The following is a 17,504-nucleotide window of genomic DNA, read 5'->3' as shown; positions in this document are numbered from 1 at the left end:
TCAATCAACAACAACAAACAATATTTACATCAAAAACTTTATGTGCCTTTTAAAAACAAAACTTAATAACAAAGTCAAAATAGTGTCAGCTTAAAACCGAAACAAAACAAAACAATTTGTATAAGATATGGGACCGGTCAAAAACAAGGCTTGGTAACAATTAGACAGTAAAGAACAAAAACAGTTGAAAACAGATGAAAACAAGTGCAAAAATTCGCTTATTTTTTTTTAAAAAAAGCAATTAATTTCAAAGTATTGAAAACCACCGGAAATCAAATAAAAAATCCATTAGTTTTACAATTTTCAATAATTCTATAGAAGGGAATTAAAAACTGTCGTTATTCAATTTTTTATGCGGTTACAAAAAGAACAACAAATAGACAACAAATAAAAAATCAGATAAAACTTGCCAGAAGACGTTTTCGAAGCCGTAAGCCATACTTTGGCCCTCAAAATAAGTTTGATTGCAGCTTCGTTGAACACCGATAAGGTAATACGAGAAAGAAAAAGCAAAATTAATGTATACATAATTTTTTCAAAAAAAAAATTTCAAGAGATGAAGGCCAATAATTACGAAATGAAATAATGAAATAGGATCGTTTATTCTCCCATTGGAAGCATTTGAGACCTGCAATTATCCCGAATAAGTCTTACGTCTACAAAAAGTACGTCAAATACGACTAAAATCAAAATTAATTTACTTTTGTTTGTGGAAAACCCGTGTCGAAGCCAGTAAAGTCAAAACGAATTCTCATAAAACATTAAACTTTGTGACACCATTCTTTTGTGACAGCTTCCCTGCAACACAATAATGTCTTATTTGGCCTGTAATTAACGAGAATAGTTAACAAACAGAAAATGAAAGGAACAAAATTGTTAAGTTAAAACGTGATTTTTTTATTTTGGAAAACAGTTGTTTTCAAAGTCATAAGAGCTATCAGCTATCTACTAATATCAGAATATCGAATATCGGCTCATCTTTTCTTCCAGGAAAGGCCAATGAAACCGTGTCATTGTAAACGAATTTTCATACGACTAAAAATACAAAGTAAAAAGATAAAAAATTCAAGTAAAATCTTTGAGAAAGTAGTGTCGAAGCCGTTAGAAACTTAATCTATATATTTAAGGATTTTAGAAATATTAATTGTATTTCATTTTCAAGGCTAATAATGTGATATATGAACTGTCAATAGCGTGATAATGTGACAAATTTAAAAATTTAAAAAATGTGTAAAATGGGCGAAAATTTAAAAATAGAAGAAAACTTTAAATCTAGTAGTATTAAAGCAAGAGAACCATAACTTAAGGCGTAAAATTGTAACAAATATTGGATTGGAATGCAGTAGAAAGAAGAAGCATTTTTTCATTGCTGACACTAATCTAAAAGTTGACTGAATTAAGATAAAAAGGGAGGCAGAGTTCAATAAGCCATTATTTATTTGAAAACCAAAAGTCAGAACAACTACAATCTTTCGAGTAAAGAAATAGAAAAACTATTTTGGAGATGTATAGGAAGTTATTTGGACCTATCAATGGTGAGGTTTGATTTATATTTTCTATTTTTTAATTAATATAAAAAAATATTGATTTTTTTAATTAAAAAGACCAACTGATTACAATCCCATTTATTTTTGGATTGCAACAGTCCAAGATTGGTCCAGAACTAGCTGTGCTAATGCTGTTCATCCATTAGGAACACTAATTTTTTCGAGTGTTACAGAAATAGATATTTTGTTGAATAAAAAATCAAAAATAAATGCCGCATATTTGATATTCAACGAGTAAAGTCAGCAAAAAAACGGCAAAGTTTTAATTACGGAGCACTCGCAAAGGAAGTTATAGTAGAAATAGCCCCCTTTGAGTCAATAAAAAATGGGTTAGTGGAAATTTGGTGTGTACTTCCTGCAAAATTAATCGAAGTGGACTAAAGATCTTATTTCGTGCTGTTTTTGATGAAGAACTCTGAATTTTGAATTATTTAGCCAGAATTTTTCACAAAAAATTAAACAAAAATAGCCAAGATGATTCTTTTGTCTGTAACAATAAATTCAATGAACAATTTTTTAAAAAAAACTTAACAAAATTTATCAGAATTGGCGAAATTTTAGTCGAAAATTGGCGAAAATTCCGGAAAAAGTGAAAAAAAATCAACGGAATTCACTATATTTTCTCTAACGTTTAAACCTCGATAACGCCCTGTAAAAAACGAAAAAAAAAAATTTCATTTCCATTTTCTACGCTGGACAAGCTTTCTACTGATACCAGTCTCAACTCTCTACGGTGAATATATCGATCGGCCAAAATTGACTGAACAAAAAAACCCGTTTGAGTATATAGTTCCTCCTCCCTCAAGAGGGTCGGAACAATAGATTTTTACGACAGATGAAAAAAGTTTCATGAATTACTGTACCAATAAAGCCGTCTGTTGGTGCACAAAGTTTGGTATTTGTCAATGCTCGCGATTACCCATCATCTAAACCTATTTGTTTTTTGTCACTTTCATCATCAGAAAAAAATCCTAAATACTGAAGACCTCAACCATATACATTTCAAATTAAGGAACATTATATGAACTTTGTTAAGCAATCGATTGCATAGTGTTGAAAGTGGAAATTTAAAAAATATATCTTTTTTAAAAAAAGTCGGTTATTACTTCAGTTTAAAACTGCCTTGTAAAGTCAAGTTGTGTAGTAATATGAGAGCACCTCTTAATGTTCTCGGAAATCTTGTAGGTGTTGCAATCAGTATGGCTTTTGAAGAAAAAATTGTTCAAATATTTACTTCATTGTGTACTTGATAGAGTTCAAGAGAAAAAAAAGAGATTGGGAACGTCTTGCTACAGTAAGATTTGTATTTCTCTCAAAATCTTTTGAATTAATAGACCATTCAGTTTTCGAAACTCAAATTACAAACTTTGGTTTTAAGATCACCGCAAAGCATTTTAAAAATCTTTGTTAAGCTTAAAACGTCAGTAGTGTCAAAAAGTTTCGTACCTGATTAAACAAAACGCGGTAGAATTGTTCCTCAAAGTAGTGTTTTGACACTTTTTTCAATATGTGCCTGTTTATACACAATTCATCCAATGCACAGATGAAACGCTAGAAATTTCATCAAAATAATTCCTGGAGAAAATTAAAAATAAAACGATTTGCTGATTGTGATATCAGCTGCTTTTTCTGTTATTTTCAAGAGAATACAACTAAATACATTTTTATCGAAAAACCGAATTGCTTACTGTTTGTAAGAGCGTTATATACCTTAGCTTAGAAAAAGTAGAGATTAATAATTGCGACATTGTTAAGAGATTGGAAGTCAAGTAACTAGGTGCTTACATTGACAATCAATTGAAGTTTGCGGAAGAAGTTAAACATCTAACTAAAAATGGCTAACCGGCTCATTTTATACAATCCCATTGATTTTTGGATTGCAACACAGTCCAAGATTGGTCCAGAACTAGCTCTGCTAATGCTGTTCATCCATTAAGAGCACTAAGTTTTTCGAGTGTTACAGATATAGATATTTTGTTGGTTATAAAACCAAAAATAAATGCCGCGTTTTTGATAATCAACGAGTAAAGTTAGCAAAAAACGGCAAAGTTTTAAATACGGAGCACACGCAACGGAAGTTATAGTAGAAATAGCCCCTTTTGAGTCGATAAAAATGTGTTAGTGGTAATTGGGTGTGTACTTCCTGCAAATTTAATCAAAGTGGACTAAAGAAACTTATTTCGTGCTGTTTTTGATGAAGAACTCTGAATTTTGAAACGTTTAGCCAGAATTTTGGACAAAAAAATAAATAGAAATAGCCAAGAATATTCTTTTGTCTTTAACAATAAAATCAACAAGTTGTGTTGTAATATGAGAGCAACACTTAATGTTCTCGGAAATCTTGTAGGTGCTGCAATCAGTATGGCTGTTGAAGAAAAAATTGTTCGAATATTTACTTCATTGTGTACATGATAGAGTTCAAGAGAAAAAAAGAGATTGGTAACGTCTTGCTACAATAACATTGGTATTTCTCTCAACATCTTTTGAATTAATAGTCCATTCAGTTTTCGAAACTCAAATTACAAACTTTGGTTTTAAGATCACCGCAAAACATTTGAAAAATCTTTGTTAAGCTTAAAACGTCAGTAGTGTCAAAAAGTTTCGTACCTGATTAAATAAAACGCGGTAGAATTGTTCCTCAAATCAGTGTTTTGACACTTTTTTCAATATGTGCCTGTTTATACACAATTCATCCAATGCACAGATGAAACGCTAGAAATTTCATCAAAATATTTCCTGCAGAAAATTAAAAATAAAACGATTTGCTGATTGTGGTATTAGCTGCTTTTTCTGTTAATTTCAAGAGAAAACAACTAAATACATTTTTATCAAAAATCGAATTGCTTACTGTTTGTAGGAGCGTTATATGCTGTAGCTTAGAAAAAGTAGAGGTTATTAATTGCTACATTGTTGAGAGATTGGAAGTCAAGTACCTAGGTGGTTACAGTGACAATCAATTGAAGTTTGCGGAAGAAGTTAAACATCTAACTAAAAATGGCTCACTGGCTCATTTTATACCATCCCATTTATTTTTGGATTGTAACAGTCCAAGATTGGTTCAGAACTAGCCCTGCTAATGCTGTTCATCCATTAAGAACACTAATTTTTTCGAGTGTTACAGATATAGATATTTTGTTGGATAAAAATGAAAAATAAATGCCGCGTTTTTGTTTATCAACGAGTAAAGTTAGCAAAGAAACGGCAAAGTTTTTATTACGGAGCACACGCAACGGAAGTTTTAGTAGAATTAGTCCTTTTTGAGTCGACAAAAATGTGTTAGTGATAATTGGGTGTGTACTTCCTGCAAATTTAATCAAATTGGACTAAAGAAACTTATTTCGTGCTGTTTTTGATGAAGAACTTTGAATTTTGAAACATTTAGCCAGAATTTTTTACAAAAAATTAAATAAAAATAGCCAAGAATTTTCTTTTGTCTTTAACAATAAAATCAACAAGTTGTGTACTAATATGAGAGCAACTCTTAATGTTCTCGGAAATCTTGTAGGTGCTGCAAACAGTATGGTTTTTGAAGAAAAAATTGTTCAAACATTTACTTCGTGTGTACATGATAGAGTTCAAGAGAAAAAAAAAGAGAATGGGAACATCTTGCTACGGTAACATTTGTATTTCTCTCAAAATCTTTTGAATTAATAGACCATTCAGTTTTGGATACTCAAATTACAAACTTTGGTTTTGAGATCACCGCAAAACATTTGAAAAAAAAGTTAAGCATAAAACGTCAGTAGTGTCAAAAAGTCTCGTACCTGATTAAACAAAACTCCATAGAATTGTTCCTCAAATCAGTGTTTTGACACTTTTTTCAATATGTGCCTGTTTATACAATTCATACAATGCACAGATGAAACGCTAGAAATTTCATCAAAATAATTCCTGGAGAAAATTAAAAATAAAATGATTTGCTGATTGTGATATCAGCTGCTTTTTCTGTTATTTTCAAGAGAAAACAACTAATTACATTTTTATCAAAAAATTGAATTGCTTTCTGTTTGTAAGAGCGTTATATACTGTAGCTTAGAAAAAGTAGAAGTTATTAATTGCTACATTGTTGAGAGATTGGAAGTCAAGTACTTAGGTGCTTACAGTGACAATCAATTGAAGTTTGCGGAAGAAGTTAGACTTCTAACTAAAATTTGTTCACTGGCTCATTTTATACAATATAAACAACAGATTCGTAGATTTTTCTTGAGTTAGTTCTCAATTCAATGGCCATCAGTCATCTACTTTTAGATACTGTTGTTTTTCATTGCCCAGGTTTTGGTCCGGACTCAAATTGAGCTATGATCAGACCCAATCGAGCGCACACCTTTGTGTTCCCAGACCAAAATTACAGGGTCTGGAAAGCGGTTCGAGCGCAAAATAATCTGGACCATGGTCTGATTTCGGTCTGATCAGAGGTCAATTCGGTCTGGACGGTCTGATCATAGTCTTTATAGTCTGGACCATGGTCTGGGTTCGTTCTGATCAGTAGCTGATTCGTTCTGGTCTGGAAGGTCTGATTTCGAGTGCATTATTTTTTCATTTTTTTATTAAGGGATCTTGGCTCTGCCAAGAGGCAACAATAAAGCAACGTTTCGATCAGAGATTCATCTAAAGTCCGATGACTCTGATCAGAAACAAGGAGTCTGGCTGATAGCAAGAATTTTCGTACGACTAAAAATACAAAGTAAAAAGATAAAAAATTCAAGTAAAATCTTTAAGAAAGTAGTGTCGAAGCCATTAGAAACTTAATCTATATATTTAAGGATTTTAGAAATATCAATTGTACTTCATTTTCAAGGCTAATAATGTGATATATGAACTGTCAATAGAGTGATAATGTGACAAATTTAAAAATTGTGCAAAATGTGCGAAAAACTTAAAATAGAAAACTTTAAATATAGTAGTATCAAAGCAAGAAAACCATAACTTAAGGCGTAAAACCGTAACAAACATTGGATTTGAATGCAGTAGAAAAAAGAAGCATTTTTTATTGGTGACACTAATCTAAAAGTTGACTGAATTAAGATGAAAAGGGAGGCAGAGTTCAATAAGCCATTATTTATTTGAAAACCAAAAGTCAGAACAACTGTAATCTTTCGAGTAAAGAAATAGGAAAACTATTTTGGAGATGTATAGGAAGTTGTTTGGACCTATCAATGGTGAGGTTTGATTTATATTTTCTATTTTTTAATTAATATAAAAAAATATTGATTTTTTTAATTAAAAAGACCGACTGATTACAATCCCATTTATTTTTGGATTGCAACAGTCCAAGATTGGTCCAGAACTAGCTCTGCTAATGCTGTTCATCCATTAGGAACACTAAATTTTTCGAGTGTTACAGATATAGATATTTTGTTGAATAAAAAATCAAAAATAAATGCCGCATTTTTGAAAATCAACGAGTAAAGTTAGCAAAAAAACGGCAAAGTTTTAATTATGGAGAACTCGCAAGGAAAGTTATAGTAGAAAAAGCCCTTTTGAGTAAAAAAAATGTGTTAGTGGCAATTGGGTGTGTACTTCCTGCAAAATGAATCAAAGTGGACTAAAGAAACTTATTTCGTGCTGTTTTTGATGAAGAACTCTGAATTTTGAAATATTTAGCCGGAATTTTTCACAAAAAAGTAAACAAAAATAGCCAAGATTATTCTTTTGTCTTTAACAATGAAATCAATGAACAATTTTATAAAAAAAATTTAACAAATTTTAGCAGAATTGGCGAAATTTTTGTCGAAAATTGGCGAAAATTCAGGAAAAAGTGAATAAAATCAACGGAATTCACTATATTTTCTCTAAAGTTTAAACCTCGATAACGCCCTGTAAAAAACGGGGGGAAAATTGTTTTCAATTCAATATTCTACGCTGGACAAGCTTTCTACTGATACCAGTCTCAACTCTCTACGGTGAATATATCGATCGGCCAAAGTTGACTAAACAAAAAAAAACCGTTTGAATATATAGTTCCTCCTCCCTCAAGAGGGCCGGAACAATAAATTTTTACGACAGATAAAAAAGTTTCATTAATTACTGTACCAATAAAGCCGTCTGTGGGTGCACAAAAATTGGTATTTGTCAATGCTCGCGATTACCCATCATCTAAACTTATTTATTTTCTGTCACTTTCATCATCAGAAAAAAAATCCAAAAAACTGAAGACCTCAACCATATACATTTCAAATTAAGGAACATTATATGAACATTGTTAAGCAATCAATTGCATAGTGTTGTTAGTGGAAAATTAAAAAACATATCTTTTTAAAAAAAAAGTCGGTTATTACTTCAGTTTAAAACTGCCTTGTAAAGTCAAGTTGTGTAGTAATATGAGAGCAACTCTTATTGTTCTCGGAAAATTTGTAGGTGTTGCAATCAGTATGGCTTTTGAAGAAAAAATTGTTCAATTTTTTATTTCATTGTGTACATGATAGAGTTCAAGAGAAAAAAAAGAGATTGGGAACGTCTTGCTACAATAACATTGGTATTTCTCTCAAAATCTTTTGAATTAATAGTCCATTCAGTTTTCGAAACTCAAATTACAAACTTTGGTTTTAAGATCACCGCAAAACATTTGAAAAAAAAATTTTGTTAAGCATACAACGTCAGTAGTGTCAAAAAGTCTCGTACCTGATTAAACAAAACTCCTTAGAATTGTTCCTCAAAGTAGTGTTTTGACACTTTTTTCAATATGTGCCTGTTTATACACAATTCATCCAATGCACAGATGAAACGCTTGAAATTTCATCAAAACAATTCTTGGAGAAAATTGAAAATAACACGATTCGCTGATTGTGATATCAGCTGCTTTTTCTGTTATTTTCAAGAGAATACAACTAAATTCATTTTTATCAAAAAAACCGTATTGCTTACTGTTTGTAAGAGCGTTATATACTGTAGCTTAGAAAAATTAGAGGTTAGTAATTGCTACATTGTTGAGAGATTGTAATTCAAGTACCTAGGTGCTTACATTGACAATCAATTGAAGTTTGCGGAAGATGTTAAACATCTAACTAAAAATGGCTCACTGGCTCATTTTATAAAATCCCATTTAGTTTTGGATTGTAACAGTCCGCGATTGGTTCAGAACTAGCCCTGCTAATGCTGTTCATCCATTAAGAACACTAAATTTTTCAAGTGTTACATATATAGATATTTTGTTGGTTAAAAAATCAAAAATAAATGCCGCGTTTTTGATAATCAACGAGTAAAATTAGCAAAAAAACGGCAAAAATTTAATTACGGAGCACACGCAATGGAACTTATAGTAGAAATAGTCCTTTTTGAGTCGACAAAAATGTGTTAGTGATAATTGGGTGTGTACTTCCTGCAAATTTAATCAAATTGGACTAAAGAAACTTATTTCGTGCTGTTTTTGATGAAGAACTCTGAATTTTGAAACATTTAGCCAAAATTTTTGACAAAAAATTAAATTAAAATAGCCAAGAATATTCTTTTGTCTTTAACAATAAAATCAACAAGTTGTGTATTAATATGAGAGCAACTCTTAATGTTCTCGGAAATCTTGTAGGTGCTGCAATCAGTATGGCTTTTGAAGAAAAAATTGTTCAAATATTTACTTCATTGTGTACATGATAGAGTTCAAGAGAAAAAAAGAGATTGGGAACATCTTGCTACAGTAACATTTGTATTTCTTTCAAAATCTTTTGAATTAATAGACCATTTAGTTTTCGAAACTCAAATTACAAATTTTGGTTTTGAGATCACCGCAAAACTAAAGTTTTCCTCCACCAGAACTTATTTCCTGGATATAGAATTCAATTTTTGGAAAGCTAGTATAAGAAAACAACAAAATTGGAGCACAATTGTAGTTTGTGTTTTAATATAACGATTAATTTTGCCACACCGATGACCTCGTGTCTCATTTATATTGCAACAGAAATGAAAGAGAGAACGTTAACTTGATGAGAGAACGTTAAGTAAAACTTGTTCTCATAAAGTGACGAGTAACTTGAGCTGGGTAAATTTAAGCTTCACTCTCGCTGCAATTACAAACTTACTTGAAGTTTTAATTACGGAGCACACGCAATGGAACTTATAGTAGAAATAGTCCTTTTTGAGTCGACAAAAATGTGTTAGTGATAATTGGGTGTGTACTTCCTGCAAATTTAATCAAATTGGACTAAAGAAACTTATTTCGTGCTGTTTTTGATGAAGAACTCTGAATTTTGAAACATTTAGCCAAAATTTTTGACAAAAAATTAAATTAAAATAGCCAAGAATATTCTTTTGTCTTTAACAATAAAATCAACAAGTTGTGTATTAATATGAGAGCAACTCTTAATGTTCTCGGAAATCTTGTAGGTGCTGCAATCAGTATGGCTTTTGAAGAAAAAATTGTTCAAATATTTACTTCATTGTGTACATGATAGAGTTCAAGAGAAAAAAAGAGATTGGGAACATCTTGCTACAGTAACATTTGTATTTCTTTCAAAATCTTTTGAATTAATAGACCATTTAGTTTTCGAAACTCAAATTACAAATTTTGGTTTTGAGATCACCGCAAAACTAAAGTTTTCCTCCACCAGAACTTATTTCCTGGATATAGAATTCAATTTTTGGAAAGCTAGTATAAGAAAACAACAAAATTGGAGCACAATTGTAGTTTGTTTTTTAATATAACGATTAATTTTGCCACACCGATGACCTCGTGTCTCATTTATATTGCAACAGAAATGAAAGAGAGAACGTTAACTTGATGAGAGAACGTTAAGTAAAACTTGTTCTCATAAAGTGACGAGTAACTTGAGCTGGGTAAATTTAAGCTTCACTCTCGCTGCAATTACAAACTTACTTGAAGTTTTAATTACGGAGCACACGCAATGAAACTTATAGTAGAAATAGTCCTTTTTGAGTCGACAAAAATGTGTTAGTGATAATTGGGTGTGTACTTCCTGCAAATTTAATCAAATTGGACTAAAGAAACTTATTTCGTGCTGTTTTTGATGAAGAACTCTGAATTTTGAAACATTTAGCCAAAATTTTTGACAAAAAATTAAATTAAAATAGCCAAGAATATTCTTTTGTCTTTAACAATAAAATCAACAAGTTGTGTATTAATATGAGAGCAACTCTTAATGTTCTCGGAAATCTTGTAGGTGCTGCAATCAGTATGGCTTTTGAAGAAAAAATTGTTCAAATATTTACTTCATTGTGTACATGATAGAGTTCAAGAGAAAAAAAGAGATTGGGAACATCTTGCTACAGTAACATTTGTATTTCTCTCAAAATCTTTTGAATTAATAGACCATTCAGTTTTCGAAACTCAAATTACAAACTTTGGTTTTAAGATCACCGCAAAACATTTGAAAAAAAAAATTGTTAAGCATACAACGTCAGTAGTGTCAAAAAGTCTCGTACCTGATTAAACAAAACTCCATAGAATTGTTCCTCAAATCAGTGTTTTGACACTTTTTTCAATATGTGCCTGTTTATACACAATTCATGCAATGCACAGATGAAACGCTAGAAATTTCATCAAAATAATTCCTGGAGAAAATTAAAAATAAAACGATTTGCTGTTTGTGATATTAGCTGCTTTTTCTGTTATTTTCAAGAGAATAAAACTAAATACATTTTTATCAAAAAACCGAATTGCTTACACTGTTTGTAGGAGTGTTATATACTGTAGTGTTATATACTGTGTTATATAAAAAGTAGAGGTTATTAATAGCTACTTTTTCTGTGATATCAGCTGCTTTTTCTGTTATTTTCAAGAGAATACAACTAAATACATTTTTATCAAAAAACCGAATTGCTTACACTGTTTGTAGGAGTGTTATATACTGTAGTGTTATATACTGTGTTATATAAAAAGTAGAGGTTATTAATAGCTACATTGTTGAGAGATTGGAAGTCAAGTACCTAGGTGCTTACATTGACAATCATTTGAAGTTTGCGGAAGAAGTTAAACTTCTAACTAAAGTTGGTTCACTGGCTCATTTTATACAATGCAAACAACAGATTCGTAGAACTTTCTTGAGTTAGTTCTCAATTCAATGGCCATCAGTCATCTACTTTTAAGTACTGTTGTTTTTCATTATGACTAAAACAAATTTTTTGACTTCACTTGAATTTTTTACTTATATTTTTTACCGGGTCCACCCAGTCATGGAAAAAATTAAAAACATAAAATTAAGGAAAAAACCTATTATTCCTTTTAATCATTCTAGTTTCATATATGGTTTCTTAGATATTATACTGTAGTCATATATGAATTCTTTGGTTTCAAAGTAGGATTGTACTAAGAAACTATATAGTTTACAATATATTTTAAATTAATTTTTGTTTAAATTCTATCAAATTTTCTGACCCCTGGTGCTAAGATCCCTCAAACACATCCTCAAGTTTGTTAGAAGCATATTGTTGCGCAACCAAGAATTGGAGAGCAACTTCTTCAAGTTGGAGAGTTAGATTACTTTAAGTTGTTTACAGGTCCTAATTTCACTGATAATTCGGTGTCCAAATGAAAAATTGTGTTCCCCGTTATTGATATTGCCGATAACCCCAAGCTCTTAGTATTGAGTAGCATCTGAGAAAAAAAACTATCGTTTTACGTTTTACTTTCAGCAAAGTGGTTCCATTGCTCTGTGAAGATCAACCAATTTGGACCAATTTATTAACTAAGAATTCGCATGGCAAGGTTTACTGAATTCTGTACCACACAATAAATTGAATTTCAAACAAAATTTTTATTATCAATCCAAAAACTTTTCTGACAAAATGGTCGATCTCGGACTTCTATCACAAATAGTTATATTTTCGACTACATCGATTCAATCAAATCATGCACATATTTTTCAAAAGCTAAAGTTTTCCTCCACCAGAACATATTTCCTGGATATAGGATTCGATTTTTGGAAAGCTAGTATAAGAAAACAACGAAATTAGAGCACAATTGTAGTTTGTGTTTTAACATAACGATTAATTTTGCCACACCGATGACCTCGTGTCTCATTTATATTGCAACAGAAATGAAAGAGAGAACGTTAACTTGATGAGAGAACGTTAAGTAAAACTTGTTCTCATAAAATCACGAGCAACTTGAGCTGGGTAAATTTAAGCTTCACTCTCGCTGCAATTACAAACTTACTTGAAAAACAGTTTCACTAGTTTTTCTAAATCAAGTTTTTTCTAAAAAATTGGAGCACTGTTGTCGACCCCTCTTAAGTGTTTTAGTCACGAAAATCACTTCACTTATTCAGTTTTACATTCAATATTTTTTTCAAATACATTATTATTGGTGGTTTTTTCCTATTCTTCGATCAGTTTCCCGCTGCTGATTGGTATATGGGAAATGATATCAAAAACCTTTGTGGCATGCCTTTTTTGGCGTTAGGGTTGGTCTTGCAGATAAGTTTCCATCATTTCAGTAGCTTCGGGTCGAGGTTTAACAGAGACACGTTCATGACAATCTTTGTTCAAAGATTTCATCTCCGTCTCAAACTTTCTGAATTTCTGAGGTCTCCCAGTTGAGGTGCCATCCGGAAGTGACCTCTGATCAAGCCAAGTCCACACATGATGTGTTCCCAGACAAAAATTAGAGGGTCTGCGATTTGGTTCGAGCGCACAATAGTATGATCAGAGGTCACTTCGGTCTGGGGATGGTATGATCAGAGGTCATTTCGGTCTGGGGATGGTATGATCAGAGGTCAGTTCGGTCTGGGGATGGTATGATCAGAGGTCACTTCGATTTGGGGATGGTATGATCAGAGGTCGCTTCGGTCTGGGGATAGCATGATCAGAGCTCAATTCAGGATAGGAACGGTCTGATCAGAGGCGGATTCAAGCGCACATTAGTCTGATCAGAGACCATTTCGAGCGGAATATTTTTTGGGTGTTTGGATTTTTGTTTTTTTTACCGAGAGATGTTGTCTCTGCCAAGAGGCAACAAAAAGCAGCATTCTGATCACAGACACATATGGAGTCTGATGGCTTTGATCAGAACCAAAGGGGTCGAGCTGTTAGAAAATGCCAGTCTCCTTAAAAGGAAAATTTGATTAATTGTAGAACACGACGTTTTATATGGAAAGCTGTCTAAATTCATCCATTGATTTCGAAATATGCACTAATGGTATCATAAAAAAAATTTTTTCGCAGCAGTCGGGTTTTTGTCTAGCAATAATATTTTTAGAAAGGTCTTTTCTTTAGATGATTTTAATAATGCAAACATCAATTTTTATGAAATGAATATATTATAACAAAATTCGTTCATGGTGGAAACCATTCACTGATCAGACTATTTTGATCGGAATTGAGTCTGATTAGAGGTCATTTTGAGCGCATAACAGTTTGATCCGGAGTGACTTTTAAGCGCACAATAGTCTGATCAGAAGTGATTTGAGCGCACAATTGTCTGGACTATGGTCTGGGTTTGGTCTGGGCCATGGTCGCACAATCGTTTGGAAAATGGTCTGATTTTCGTCTGATCAGAGGTCCTTTTCGTCTGGAAAGGTCTGATCAGAGACACTTTCAGAGGAATTTTGAGAGCACACAGTGTTACGAGCGCACTTTAGTCTGATCAAAGGATACTTTGGTCAGGGATGGTCCGATCAGATGTTACTTTCGTCTGACACAGTCCGATCAAAGGTCACTTCCAGATGGCACCTAAACCTGGGCTATTTTGCTTCCGGTCTCACACCAATTGCTTTTATTTCTATAGTTTTCTTTATTTTAATCCAAATTCATTTTGTTTTATATAAAACACGGTGTATATATATATATATATATATATATATATATATATATATATATATGGCGTGAGCATTGAAAGATTTTATTAGACAAGCAGTTTCGGGCATCCTGCCCCTAGCGTCCCAAAGCCGTGCAAAAAGACTGCTCCACTTGTTGCCGGAAACATTGTAAGCATTCACGGCTTAAAGTTTTTAATTGATCCGTGAATTTCCATAGAATTAGGGGTTCTAATACGTAAAAAATTTAACGTATTTACGCAATGCATTGCAATATTGACAGCCAAAAGCCCGATTCCCACATTTTTGGCAAATTGCTGATCAATTCTCATTGGCTAACTATTAAAAGTAGTTCATCCCGGGATGTACAATATTCATGGGCGTCTAGAGCTACCCGCAGTTTCCTTACGGTCCATGCTTTATTTAGCAGTCTCAAATTTCTCAATTGAATTACTTATCAACTGCTGAGCGCATGCATCGTTTGCCCAAAGTTAAACATTTTTTCAGTTAGAATTTCTATGTTAACTTTATGTTTCGGTTGAGCGGTTTTCCCCCCGAAATTATCGTTGAAGCTAATTAGCCAAGATTGATAATTGAATCAAGAATTTGAAAATTCATTTAATATATAGATTGATAATCATAGTCGACTTTGTTTACTTATTGCCACGCTATTAGTTATCAGTTCAAAATCATAATCCATGACTTGAATCACAGCAACTCCCAGATTATTGGCCCCTCGTCAGTCTCATGTTGATTTATTATTTGAATCAAAACTCTCACAACCGGGTTTTCAAATTGGATTACTGAAACTCGCACAATCGGGTTCTCAACTTCATTTTCAACAATGGAGAAGCTTGGTTTTTGTTGAACAAACACGAGACATTAAGGAGGCTTCTTTTGCTTGCTACTGGCGAACAGGTCTGCATTTATTGCTATCAACATTATAGCTTTTCCTCATGTTTCCTCATGTGAGTGAAACCAACATAGCAAGCCTGCTGAAAGCAACTGATAAACAAGCTCAATGCAAAGTTCTGTTTTCAGCGTGTAAAACTATTTGCTTCAATGTCTATCTCAAAATTTAGAGAGTCTACGAAAAGTTTCTCAAGCCATGGAATTGAATTGAACACATCAACTGGTACATTGTTGAGAATTTTAATCAAACTTCCTGTTGTCAGCAGCTCTCGGAGCAAAACCAGACATCCTCTCCGCATTTGAATTAATACTGGGTAGCCGTGGGGAAAAATTGGTTATATACAGATCCGCTGGTTGTCCAGCAGATCAACAACGTAATTACATACCTCCTGGTCGAAAATTTGTTTCTTGTATCAGGTTTTTCTGCTTTCAAGCTGGCGATATGTTGGCAGCGCTGCAACTTTTTGTCCCTTAGCCGATCGCTCCGCAAAATCATATCGCTCTTGCCATTGCATGTAACAGATTGATCACCGAGTGTATCTAATGATCCTGTTTTTTAATAGGGACACTTCTTTTCTTTAGTGCTCAACTGACCGCCACGTCTGTACCTCACAGCTGCACGAAACTCGTTCGACAAGAGAGAGAGAGAGAGGCCAAAAACTTGTATGTAAGCTGCCGATTACCAGGTTCTTGTTTGAGGCAGAGAGCGACAATAAACGAGCTTTTTTTCTTCTCGATTTTTGGTTTTCAAGCAGTTTATCGAGAGACTTCACTGAGGACTTCCTGTACTTTGATTTGAGTAAATTCATTTTTGACAAATCATTTAGTTTTTCAATCATTTTGCTAAAGTTGGGGCCTGCTGTCCAATTTTGGCCAGTTATAAATTTTATCAATTTAGCAGAAGGCGATACCGTTTCAAGACAGGTTGCTTTTATCTGATCAGACGCTCTTTTGATTTCAATACCACTTTTTTTGATAGGCAAACAATTTGACGCAATGACTCTTTCATCAAAACTGTACCACGTATATCCTCAAATGTTGTCCTTTGAATAAAGTCAAATTCCTCAAAAAATTTTACGGCTTCCTCTGATCGTGCTCACAGCTATTTTTGAACAGACCTCACATGCTGTCTTTTGAGTTCTAAGCCGGAAGTTTCGCCCAAGAAAGTCAATATTTCTAAAGCCTCGTTATGATCCAGCGAAAAAACCATGGTCAAGGTAAAAACAGTGCTGGTAAAAGTGGGATTTAATAAATTCAATCTCTTCTATTAATGCTGTAAATTCAGTGAAAACAGGAGTGGGCCCAAGGAACTTCCTTGTTCAATCCTCGGGTTGGTTGCACAGTTACAGATTTGTTGATGTAATAATGACGACTGAGCTGTGAGTAGCAATAAACGGCAAATGATGCATGACTCGGCATGAAAATAATAGCTGCGATCAGAAACTATATATAAAGTTCCTGCATTTTGTTAGCACTAATTGTTTTTAAACTTAACTTAAACTTAATCTTGGTTGCGTGTATTATACTTTCAGCTCCACTCTTGACATAATTTGATTTGACGAGAAGTGTTCGGCCGACTTTGATTTTGTTGTTTTGTTATGCATTTTGCAACCAAAAGACGAAAGACCTTGACCACAGCTATACGATCCACATTTTATTTTCAGTCTTCTCGACGCATTTAAAAAAGCACTGCACAATATTGCTGCCACTGAAAAAGGGAGCCGACCTGTTATGGCTAAATTCACTAGCTTTATAATGCTTGTAACAGCATGTTTAGATTTATCGGAAGCTGCGTAACTAAAAAGTATTTGTTGTACCATTGTTATGGTCGAGGAGCTCAGACAATTGCGAATAGTACTCTTTGGTCGATTACAGTTGGGTCATCAGACTAACACGCTTGAGAGCTGTAATTTTGAACTTCCAGTCAAGGTTCTTCATCCAGAGTGTGTATCGTTTTAAATTATCTAAACATTTGGATATTATCTGATGCTACTCCATCGGATGGGAAAACTTTTTGAGGCCCTTTTGAATTGTCCTGGGAGGCGCAACGCGATAGTAGGGGCTGCAAGTGCTTCTAAGTTTTCGCTAACTGTTGTTTCTCTTGTTGTTTCATCAAAGCAGCTTTTGAACCATGTCCGACATAGTTCCCCAATTTCCAGCGCTTAGAATGTTTATTAGCAATAATTTTTCTCGATTTTGTTTGTGTTCTATCCCTCTTAGATGCTAATTGTAAATAGGTTCTTTAAATTTCCTGTGCAGTTTTCTGCGGTACACAACCCTCGATAGTTTTGCTGAGAACGTCCGGACGAGTAAATCCGACTTTGACAGGTATGAATTGAACCGT

Source organism: Convolutriloba macropyga, chromosome 11, assembly GCF_964194025.1.
Source record: "Convolutriloba macropyga chromosome 11, txConMacr16.3, whole genome shotgun sequence".
NCBI classification, from domain to species: domain Eukaryota; kingdom Metazoa; phylum Xenacoelomorpha; order Acoela; family Convolutidae; genus Convolutriloba; species Convolutriloba macropyga.
Note: the sequence above shows the minus strand (reverse complement) of the source record.